A 13,153-nucleotide genomic window follows, 5' to 3' on the forward strand; every position below is an offset into this window, starting at 1 on the left:
TGCAACTTTGTTCACTAAGTGATCAGCCGTAAATCAAAGACTATCTGCACCATAATTAAGGCCTAAACAAGAGAATAACACAGTCAAAATAATCAGAAACCATCACTTCCTGGTGCTTACCTCTTCAAGGGTAGTTTCATCCTTTCATCTCCTCCAAAGACCTCTGAAAGAGCCAAGCATTCCATGTTCTTGGAAAGCTTACTATGGAATCAGGTATCCTTACGCCAGGAGAAGGGGAGGGGTAGAAAGATTGTTCCAAAGGAAGGGGACCATCACCAAGAAGACACCATTTAGATCTGGGCTGTCAAACTCGCAGCCTGCGGGCCAGATGCCTCATGCACTGGCCATGCCCACGCCCAGTTTAGTGAAGGGGGGGAAGTTGTGATGTCATGTGACCGTGCCGTGACGACGCAAGTTTGACAACCCTGATTTAGACCAATAAATAATGCTGATAAAATCTGTAGTGTTTAATCTTGATTGATAACAAGAGGAAAATAAAGTTTCCCATGGCTATTGGCATTTTAGGGGTTTTTTTTAGATGTAAGACAAAACAAGGATTTCTGCTAAGTAGTGTTTCTGCATTTATAACAAACCATGTTTTGTGCAGCTTCCCCCTTCCCACATCCTATATGTGGATGCTGTTGTGAAAAGCAGTTTCCTAGGATGAAAAAAACAGAGTGATATGTGGGTTAAGATGTAGCCCCATATCAATGGGATAAATCTAATTTCAGATCTTGATTGCAGTTCTTGATTTGGAAGTAATGTTGATTCAGACTTCATAACAATCTATGTTTGGCTTTATACCTAAAATAGCTTCTTACAAATGACACATTTTTCCTCTTGACAGGTAAAGTTTGTTCGTTCATTCATATTCATTCATTCATTCATTCATTCATTCATTCATTCATTCATTCATTTATTGGTTCGATTTATATGCCACCCTTCTCTGGAGACTCAGGGTGGTTTACAATGCGTTAAGCAATAGCCTTCATACTTTTGTATATACCTGCTTAGTAGGGCTTTTGGCCCCCCCTAAGCGGTGTTCTTTTTTATACAAAGTCAGCTTATTGCCCCCACAATCCAGGTCCTCATTTTACCTACCTCGGAAGGATGGAAGGCTGAGTCAACCTTGAGCCTGGTGAGATTTGAACTCACAGTAATTGCAGGCAGCTGGCAGCTAAGTGCTACTTAACAGCACTTTAGTCTGCTGCACCACCAAGGCTCTTGTGAGTTGCCTTCAAGTCAGTTTCACCAAGTCAAGCTTACTTCCTAGTGGTTTCATGGATATATATATATATATATATATATATATATAGTCAATCATTTCCCCAGAGGATTAAACATGGAATGATTGAAGTATCTTCATTCCTTTATATTACTCTAACTCTTGATTTAAAAAAAGCTTCCAAGGTTCCTGTGTTGTTTTGTAATCCTACCAAGCTTGTTTGGCCAGATATGATAAAAGATAAAAGAGTATGTGTACGCAACAAATCTCTACAGCAAATAATGTTGAGTTCTTTTACAGGATATCGCCTCCCTGTTATGCCATATACTCATCACAGGCTTCCATGATTGACTGATGTGATTTAATTTCTGTAGATTAACAGATCATTTACAGGAAAGCCATAAAATAATTGAAAGTGCAATTAAAAATAATTAAAAAACAAATCTGGCAGTTTTGTTTTTAAGGATGCATAATGGAGCACCATTGTTTGTAAAAGATGAGTAAAAAAAATAAACCTGTCTGGTGTTAAAAAGATCATAATATGAACAGGTGTAGAGAGTAAGGAAGATGGCCATCAAGATTTGCAACAGGTTCTATAATTATACCCGATTTCAGTCAAAGTAATTTTAGCCTTCTTGTGGCATTGATTTCTTGGCCTAGTCTACCTTGTGGGGGCTGAGAATATGAGATGAACTTTTCTGATATGAAGCTTCTTTAAGCAGAGTCTTGTTCTTGAATTAGGTTACTCATCTACCACCATATAGGAGATGACCAGGCTGAGCCCGAGAGAGGGATCAAACATGCCATCAGTCTCAAGTCCCTTCACACCCACAAATCCAGCCCACCTTGAATTCTGTTGACTCTTATCTACCGCCAATTTGCTTTGATTGTTAGCAACTCAGATTCTTGTGGAGAACTGAAGCTTGGAAATAAACCTATATATTCATTTGAACTGCCTGGACTCCTGATTGCCTGCGTTTGACACCTCAATTCTCATGTTGACAAGACAACTGGGGTCAGTTGACAACAAGTCTGCAAAGGGACTCCAAAGGTGCTGAGAAGCAGAGTGGAAAGTTGGTCATTATCAGTATGGGCAAATCTGAAAACTGGCTATATCGACTATATACAATCTATGACTATTTCCATCCATGGAATCTTGATACGTAATATATACACATACCACTGTAGTACTTTAAAGGATGTAGAGATTTTGCAATCAATTATTTGTTTAATTTAGATTGTTTATTTATCAAATGGATGTGGCCACCCAGCTCAGAAAAGATGACTCTCTGGGCGGTGTACAGCAAAACAAGTATAAAAACAATAAAATGTCAAAGACAGTCATATTTAAAAATACACAAGAGATTCAATCAGCAATGGAGCCACCTCAAGATCTCAAGATGTTTGCACCAATCCTAACAGATTTTAGAAGGTACACAGCAATAAACTAAACTAAAAATACATCACCCTAAGAGCAAAAATTAAATGTATCAGATGAACAACTTTATTCAAGACCCCCAGGGCCAAAGCCTTGCTAAAATGAAGGGAACTCTTGATAGAATTTTCAAGAGGCTGCCACAGAGAAAGTTTGTCATCCCATGTAAAATATCTAGAACTTCACCATGCTGGACAAGGCCCTCAGTTGGCCCTCTTTAGATGACCAAATGAGATGGTATTTTCTAATTCAGATAAGGCAGAGCATTTCAGGAAAGGTTGATTCATTATGTGCCATCAAGTCATAGCCCCTTTTTACAACATAGAAAGCAACTGGGGGGGACGGGACTTCCAATTGTATCCTTCCATCAATACTCATAATATTACCCTAACTATCTTATTCTTCAACATGGAATAACTCCATTTCTGAGGTTGGAAATAATAAAAGAATCATGCTTTAACTTGTCCAAGATAGCAAGGTTCTAGCCAGCTCCTTGCTTCTGGCCTTGCCATTAGAGGAGGTCAAGGCAGAGGAAAGAGTCTTGGCAGAGATAGGTGAAGCAAATGTGAACTGAAACAACCTTGGGTTGCAGCTGTGCAGCCTAAATCTGGTGTGTGCGTGTGTGTGTGTTGCTAAATTATGAGAAATGCTTTGTAACAGTTCCTTTGCTCCTTTTAAATATGCAATTCCTTGGCGGGCTAAAGGATTATAAGAAATGTTTGGTGTAAAATATTTGGTATGCTATGTATCTACAAGTAACAGACAGAATACCAGATTGGGGTTCCAGGACTCACTCCACCATGTCCTGTAACTCACAGATGGGCCCTGAGCTTCATCTTCTCTTAGGCTAAACTAACAGCAGTTTGTTGGGAGGAATGGAAAGCGTGACAAATGAGATCTTAGCTCTTTAAGTCGTAATTTCTTCAACTCCTATAATAAGCCACAATTAGCTGGTTGTGTACTATTTATTTATTTGATTTATAGAGCCACTCATCTTGTATATGTGACTCTAGGCAGTTTACAATTTTAAAGGCACAGGAGGATGTGGAATGCAAACAGCAGGGGCTCTAACATTAAAATTTACCAAATAAAGCAGATTTTAACCTACTGTAATATGAATTAAGTTTGTAGATATACTATCTTGATCAGAGGTGCTATCTAAGATATCTCATGTTCCTTTTTTGCCCACCAAATTTTTTTTGCCCAGCAGTGAGTTTCACAATCCAATGACATTCAATTATTTTGATTGTCTCTCCCCTGCCAAATGGGATAGAATTATCAATCGTTGCCAGTTACCTCTGAGAATACACATTGTAGATACATCATGTTATTTTACTATGCCCACAATGAGCATAAACCTTTTAGATATGAAATTTTTAATACTAGTGGGAAGGGGGGAAAAGGAACAATGCTCCCCCCACCCCCCAAGATATAAAAGATTGAGAGATCCAGGTTCAAATCTCTAGACAGCATTAAAACTCACCAAATGGCTTTGAACAAGACAGGGTGTCCCAACATAGTCTACCTCAAGTTTCTGAGAAGCTTTCCAACTTTACACTTATAAAATTAAAATAATCTCAAATATATAACATTTACTGCTGGGTTCTGTCTGCCTCCTATGTAGTAGACTTTTGTTTTTTAAGTTGACAATTTGAAACAAAATTTATTTAAGCATGTGACTCCCTTATTATACTGTAACATGAAAATAAAGAGATAAAGATAAAACAAAAGAGAGACAGTTTTGTCTACTGGTTAGGGCACTGGCTAGAAAGCAAGAGGATATGAGTCAAAGTTATTTCTTAGCCGTGAAAGCCAGTTCGGTGACCTTGGGCCAGTCACTCTCTCTCAGTCCAACTTACCTCACAGGCAGAGGTGGGTTTCAGCAGGTTCTAACCAGTTCTGGAGAACCGGTAGCAGAAAGTTTGAGTAGTTTGGAGAACCGGTAGTAAAAATTCTGACTGGCTCTGCCCCCAGCTATTCTCTGCCTCCCAAGTCCCAGCTGATCGGGAGGAAATGGGGATTTTGCAGTAACCTTCCCCTGGACTGAGGTGAGAATGGAGATGTTACAGTATCCTTTCCCTTCCATGCCCACCAAGCCACACCCACCAAGCCACACCCACAGAACGGGTAGTAAAAAATTTTGAAACCCACCTTTGCTCACAGGGCTGTTGCTGTGGGGAAAAGAGCCTTGGTAGTACAGTGGTCTAAGGCACCCTGTTATTAAGCTGGTTATTAAAACCAGCTGCCTGCAATTACTGCAGGTTCGAATCTCGCCAAGGCTCAAGGTTGACTCAGCCTTCCATCCTTTCTAAGGTAGGTAAATTGAGGACCCAGTTGTGGGGGCAATAAGCTGACTTTGTATAAATATACAAAAGGATGAAGGCTATTGCTTAACGCTTTGTAAGCCACCCCAAGTCTCCGGAGAAGGGCAGCATATAAATCAAATTAAAAAAAAAAAAAAAAAAGACGAGGAAGGTGTGTTGAATATGTTTGCCATCTTGAGTTACTTGTACAAATTATGAAGGTGGGATACAAATAAATAAAGTGAAATGATTAATATTAAATCATCACAATTTAGTTGTTTTGCAGGATTAAGTGAAAGTCTACATTTTCCCAATCTCAGAAACTTTAAGCAAAACCAAGGTAAAGATTCAGAGAAAGATGAAAGTTCCAGAAGACAGAAGAATAAAAACTTTGGAATGTACTCAAAGGAAGACCCCTGTTTAAATCGTTTGGTATTGTGGAAAGAGTAAATTTTTTAAATGGTTCCTCATGATTGAACTATTGATCATAAACTCCCAAGGACACTTAACTGACTAACATTCCACAGATTAAACTAATCCATCCAGCTGTTCTAACTGTGCCTCCCTAGACAGAGAGAAAGAAAGGGAGATATTAACTGGTGAAATCTGCTTCCCAGGCTTTTAGAATAGGAATTTTGGCACATGGTTTGGCAGGCTTGAGAAACATCTGGGGCACTTGGTCAGAGCTGAGCCTCATGAGATGGATGATATTGAGCTCTCTATGTACCCAAATATGACCTTAGCTTTGGTGTTATCAGAATCAGTTGTTTGGACAACTAGCAAAGAACCTGAAAGTTATCCTGTAAAGCATGAATGTTGACATTTGTATCTATGGGGCTGAAGCCACAGGAAGAATTGTTGGACTTAGAACCATTGGGGATATTTCACATCCAGGTATAATTTTAGAAGAGCAAGTCTCTGCTCATATTGTTAGTTCAATTTCATAGAAAAGGCATGCAGACAGATTTTTTTACCCAGTTGCTCAGTTTTTGAACAATTACATAGTGGCAAAAGTATTGGCAAATTGTAGGCTATTATTTTTAAGTAGAATAACATGAAAAAAAATGAAATATGTTTTACATCCAGTCTCTTCTTAAAAGCCCATTTTAAGAAGAGATTGGATAGCTACTCATCTGAAATGGTTTAGGGTCTCCTGCTTGAGCAGTGGGTTGGATTAGAAGACCCTTAAGGCAGGGGTGAAATGTAAAATTTGTTACTACCGGTTCTGTGGGCATGGCTTGGTTAGGAGGGGTAATGTGACTGGGTGGGCATGGCCAACTTTTTTCTTTTTAAAATTTTTCAAAGCATTTTTTCTAATGCTTTGAAAAGCCTCTGCCGATCAGGCAACTCAGCTGGGATCGTCAGAGAGACTTTTTTAAAAAATGCTTTGAAAAGCCTCTGATGATCCCAGCTGAGCCGCACGATCATCAGAGGCTTTTTTTTTTTTTTTTACTTTTAAAAGCATTTTTTCATCGGAAGAGTTTGTAGGAAAAATGCTTTTAAAAGTTAAAAAAAAAGCCTCTGATGAGCATGCAGCTCAGCTGGGTCTGGTGGGGGAAGGGGCGCAGGGATTTTTGCTACCGGTTCTCCGAACCACTCACCACCATCGCTACCAGATCGGGCGATCCGGTCCGAACCAGGAGCATTTCATCCCTGTCCTAAGGTCACTTCCAACTCAATTATTCTGTATTCTCTATCTATCTATATTTATGTTTTAACCATTCAGCAATGATCCCTTGCCCCACACAAAACCATTTCTTGGTCTGTACCTCTTGCTGGTAATTAGCACAATCATTTATTATGTTTTAACCAGATCTCTCTAAGGTGCTCAGACAAACATTTTATCTTAACAACAGTCTGTGAAACCGGTTAGGCTGAAAACATGTTGCACAAAGACACCACTGAGGCTGAAAGTGATATAAACCCGTCTGACAGCAGCTACTTATAGTATTTAATTCTTCCATCTTCTTGTATAATAGAGAGAACACTTCACTGCAAGAGCTGGCATTACATACATATAGTACATACCTATTTATTTACTCATAGTTTACTCAATGTAGCACAATTAGCTAGTAATCTGAATTAACACGTTAAGCTATGGCTTAATTAACTACCTATTTTCATGTAAGACTAAATCAATGTCTTCTTTACATGCCAAATAAGAGTAAACTACTCAAACCAACATTATGACTAAATGAAATGTGAAAACTCAGTCTTCCAGCAGAGATTTGAACTTAGATGTATTATCTCTTTCTAATCTTCTACATCTATCTACTTCTGCATTACAGTCAAAAGGTTATGTCAAATGACAAATGCATGAAATTGTGGAGTTAATAAATGTGATTCTATAGCATATTAGAAGAGCTCAAAATGAAAGCAAAAACAAAAAGTGAAAAATCTATTATTAAATATTAGGTTAAAGGCAGTGTTGACCTACATGTTTAAATGATTACACAATGGACAACAAAATGAAAAGAGATAACTTTGTTTTCTTCAGCTTGAGAATACACAAAATTTGATAATGTATTGCCAAGCTAAAAAGGAAATGACTTCCCTCCAGATTAGTGACAATTTAAACAAGTTCATGAAGAATAAAAAAAATTCAAGTGAGAATGATAACCAGCCAAATGATGAAATGAGCATTACAACATTTATTGTAATGCGAACTTCAATCCTTATGTACATGTGTGGAACACTGTGAGGCACACACAAAAGACCAGATCTCACATTGCGAAACTTGTTTTTTTCATTTTCTCCATTGCCATCCCACCTCCTGTTTTTCATATCATGACATCAAAAAACAAAAACAAAACTGAAATATAAGGCATACATGGAAAAGGAAACCCAACACACAGCTGCTACTTTTGATAGCAACCATACTACTATCTTTTTTTTAAAAAAAATGAGAATGAATATAAAAACCTTAATTTATTTGTTTAGTCATATAGGCTATAAAGTCTTAATCCAGATTCCCAGCATTGTTCACTTCCCAGAGCAATACTTGTAAATTGACCTGGAAGGAAGGAAGGCAAGAAAAAACGTATTGTGGGCAATCACTATACGAACAATCTCCCCTATGCTGACAGTTTTGGAAATTTTAAAAACCAACCTTAAAAGCCTGGAATATTTGTTTTGATTGCCAAAAAAACACTAGATCAGATTAACATGCTGAGCATTTGAATGAATGAATGAATGAGAGTGGGCATTTTGTCTGAAGTATGGCAGGAAGGGTGAAAAGGAAGCAGTTATTTGGCTTTGATCCAAATACACCATTGCAGGAAGAATAAAAGGATAAGAATTCAATGCTCATTTCACAGCACATGAAATACAGCAGCCTGTCATATATAAAACTGCTTCCCTACTCCTCAGCCACAACACTTTTGCGCTATAAAATAAACCACATGATCCTGAAATAAAATATAAATAGATAAATAAACATTTTAAATGCTATTATCTATACCTCCCTGTAATATAATGTCCTCTTTTATTGATAGTTGCTTATGAGCCATCAAGACCATGTTGAGTTTTAGTAACCACATAAACTTTCTCCAGGGTGATCTGCTCCCAATGGGATCCTTCAGGTATTGATCCCTGGTGTAACTGAGTCCAGTCATCTAACTGCTGGTCCTCCTAGATCTTTGCATAATGTGCTAGATCTTTGCATAATGTGTCCAAAATACGATAATTTGAACCTGGTTGTTTGTCCCTTGAGTGTGTCAAGCGCTGGGGAAATCAGGAGATTCAGGCAGTTCAAATGAGTATAAAATATTTATTGCAAGCTTAAGTTCTCTACAAAAATCTGACCTACTAACTATCAAGGGAGATAAAAGGGAATAAGAAGGCATTCAAGGTGGGCTGGATCAGTGATGAAATGTAAAATTTGTTACTACCGGTTCTGTGGATGTGGCTTGGTGTGTGTGTCGGGGGGGGGGGATGAGTAATGTGACTGGGTGGGCATGGCCAACTTTTTTTTTTTAATTTTTAAAAGCATTTTTTCTACAACCTCTTCGGCCTGTCAAGATCCTTCTGTATTTTAAGCCTATTTTCTGGAGTATTGGCTATTCCTGCTAGCTTGGTGTAAATAGTAAATGGAGAAGCTCAGTCCTCTTTCTTATGGGCCAAGATTTAGGAAGTTGTGGTATTTGGGATGTTGCTCAGCTATAAATTCCAGCATCCTTAGGGATACGGCCAATATTGAATGGTGTCCAGAGTTGTAGGCTACTTACTCATTATGGAGAACTTTTCCCCACATGACAAATCCATAAAATTATGTTTTTTGATTCACCAACTATTTTCATCTTAGTACAACATACATAAAAAATATTAAGAATGCTGTTGAATCATTACAATGTTTTGTGATGCATAATGCTAGACCCAATAAGGTCAAAACCAGGACAGAAAAGTGGCAGCCCCCTTTTCAACTCCTTTTTCTTCTTAATACTTAGTAAATTATGGTATGTTGGATTGAAGAGGGAAGCACGGTCATCAAGATGAGAATCCTATTGATAATCATCTCTGTAAATTAGTCTAGCACCCTTTCAAAATAATCTAAAATTATGGCTTTTATATTGTGATATACACAAACACCATACTTGCTTTTTCAATTAATATCAAACAACTAAAATTATTACCAAGCATAGTTCACACCTAGCATCGGTCCTTCTCTGGACAGATTCAGGGGAGTTTGCCTCTGTATTTAGGACATTTTTAATGACATCACTACACAGCAGGAAACAAGGACTTATGACTTGTCAAATACTGAACTACAAAAGATTGTAGTAAGATTGGCTCACACAAATTAAGTCAGATTTTATTTTGTTTAGAAGTAGCATATTAGATGAATTCAGTCATTCTGATTTATAAATCACGTTTTAGGGCTTAGTACAAACCATATTTTATGGCTTAATCTAGCCAATTATGGTCTATGCAATAAAACATGGTTAAGCATACCTTGGCTTAGTATAATGTGTGAATCAACTCGCAGAGATCCCAAGGCCATATTCTATTTCTAAATCAAATATCATTTGCCAGCCAGAATCAATTCTGGGCTTAATTTTTCTCCCATGGAAAAGTCCCTGCAGGATATTTTCATCTGAGTGGGAGAACAGCCAGAAACAACTCACAGATGTGAGATGAATTAAGTGTGACCTATCAACCCAATCGCTAAGTGGCACTCATTCTAGCAAATGGCTGAGAGGGATTGCAATTGGGAAGTGTAATCATAATGAATCAGGAAAGAATGCCATAGGCTTTTATTCTGAAAGATGACATTTGACAACACAGTAGCAGTTATTTTGTGACTAAAAAAAAACAACCTCTGAACTTTTTGGCATGAAAGAATGCCTTGGAAAATTACCACGATAGCAGGCTGAGGCACAAAGAGTCTTGGCTACTACACGTGAGATTTTGGTCATTAATAGTTAGATGTGGCCTGTGAATAATGTGAAAATCAAAGGATTCAGAAGAACAATAATGCAATATACGATATTGCATTATTGTTCTTCTGAGCTCTTCGGTTTTTGCACGTTTAAGCTGTTTACCATATATAAAGGAAATGGTACAAATAGTTCTGTGATAAGACACCAGCGATGATGGACTATATGCTTTTTCCATTTGGGCACTGTAGGAGTTTTGCATCACACTTTGTTTCCAAACTGACATCATTAAAAAGATATGCAGCCTTTGAGAAATGCAAAAGGATCTAGAGTCTTAAAAATTACCCTGATGGCATGTTCTCTTTATCTCTGACATTTGACCTTTTGTGCAAAACATTGTGCAGATAGCTCTCTGGCCTTTCTCAAACCTGCTTCTGCTCTGGCCCCATTAAAGTCTGGGATATAAGGTTCACAGCAATGGCGTGGAACCACACCTGAATCAAGAGCTTGGCACAGATCCAGGATAGAAGCTCAACCAAGACTGCTCTGACTTCAGGAAAAGGAACAAGGATCAAACAAGGTAAGCAGGAAGGAAAGGTGAGCCTAAGAAAAGTTAATGAGATTATGAGAATAAAATCTAGATTAGGAAGTTTGAGCAAACAGAATGAAGCTACAAGGCAGTCAGGGACATCTGAGCATGGACCAAAATGGGATGGTGCTTCAATTGCGCAATCAAAGTCACCATCTTGACTTTTTTGCCACCGCCCCTCTCCCCCAGAGCAATGGAGAGACTACATCAATGCAGCAGGAAAATGGTTACCTCAAAGAGATGGAGGTAAGCACAAAAAGTGGAAAAACAGAAACTTCTTTTGAGAGTGAAGATATCTTTCATGAAATGAGAAGGAAAGAGATCTTAATACCGTGTTACTTATCTCCTGTTCTATAATTCTGCTACTGGAAGCCTGATTTCTCTAATACAAACCATATTCTGAACTATGTTTAAGAGTCAAATGCAATATTTGGTCCCAATACCAGAGTTTCCTGATTCTGCTGTGTCTCAGATTTGATGTAGCTCTTCACCTGTTCTCAGCAAGAGGAAAAAGAAGGAGAGGAATGTCTTGGCAACATCTGGACTCTAAGAGAGAAAAACAAGCAAATGAGATGGGGACGCTGCTAAGAAAGGCTTTGATGGATGCAGACACTCAGGACCTGGGCTATTTCTGACAGCTTCTTATCCAAGGACTCCATCCAAATTGGAACCAGAACTGGTTTCAGGCGCCATAAGAACAAGAGAGCAAAGGTGGAATTCATTTAAGAGATTAGGAAGTCTTTGAATAACTATGGGTGATAGAACTGGAAGAACAAGGAGAATGACTATGATAAATCTGGGAATAAAGACTAAAAAGCAGGCCAGGACATGGCTTTGGAGAGATTTTAGAGTAAGAAATTGGTCAGAGTCTACCCTCCTTCCCCACATCAAAGTGAAGACAAAAGGTTGTCAGTCCAGTGACTTTCATCTTCCATAGGCAATTGTCTATTCAAACCACCATGTTCCCTGCTTGTCATTTTGCATTTTATAAATGATACTTTTTCCACGTTGCATTTAGCTTAAGTCAGCACACTTTTCTTTCCCTTCCCCTCCCCCTGCCTCCAACATGGCTAGAGTGCAGTGTGCTTTGCAATATCTTATTTAGATTAGATAAGGCTGTACGGACGGACACTTCAGCAGCAAAATTAAAGGCATCTTTTGGAAGCAAATCAAAGTTTGGAGATCAAAACAACCAGTGTCTGTATGTATCTCTATGCAGATGCCCATATAGGCCTAATCAGAAGAGTTCCATTGTTTGACCAATTGAAGCAAAAACAGAGATAGATGAAAATCGAGTTCTTGAGGGACACCAGAGGTGGTATTCAGCAGGTTCTGACCAGTTCTGGAGAACTGGTAGCGGAAATTTTGAGTAGTTTGGAGAACTGGTAAATACAACCTCTGACTGGCCCCACCCCCATCTGTTCTCTGCTCCCGAGTCCCAGCTGATCAGGAGGAAATGGGGATTTTGTAGTAACCTTCCCCTGGAGTGGGGAGAGAATGGAGATTTTACATGCCCACCAAGCCACACCCACAGAACCGGTAGTAAAAAAATTTGAATCCTACCACTGAGGGACACCCTTAGGAAAGAGATCAATGAACCCCTCAGCCCTGTGAGGTAGGCCAGATCAAGAAACCAACTCATCAGAAAGGCTATAGCTATACTTAACCAAGTTAAATTATTGTAACAGAATTGTCAAGCACAGGAAATCAGGAGCCAAGGCAGTTCAAATGAAAATAGGTTTATTGCATGCTAACACTCTTTACAAGAATCTGGACTACTAACAGTCAAAGGGAATTGGTGACAGATAAGAGTCAACGGAATTCAAGGTGGGCTGAACTTTGACCTCCTGTGGGCGTGAAGGGACTCGAGTCAGATGACTTGCTTCACACGCCCTACCCCACCCCCTCGGGCTCAGTCGGGTCATCTCCTACATCAATCTTGCAACTCTTTGTCTCCCTTTTATATTTCGACTGAGTGAAAGAAGAGGTAACCTCAACCTCTCCCTAAAGCAGATCTCCTCTCCCAGGGCTGAAGGAATGCTTCTGCCCTTATTTCTGTAAGGTCTTCTGAATATTCCGTTCCAGGCCATTTCCGTGGCTCTCTGCATCAACCCTGGTAAGAAATCTTGACTTCCTACTTGAGGCTTTGAGAATCTTGTAAGGAGCACAGCTGAAGGTTCTCTCTATTAAGACATGTTTCCCTTAGCTATGGTTTGCTGCTAAAGG

The sequence above is a fragment of the Pantherophis guttatus genome, chromosome 1, assembly GCF_059756535.1.
Source record: "Pantherophis guttatus breed Tessera chromosome 1, ASM5975653v1, whole genome shotgun sequence".
NCBI classification, from domain to species: domain Eukaryota; kingdom Metazoa; phylum Chordata; class Lepidosauria; order Squamata; family Colubridae; genus Pantherophis; species Pantherophis guttatus.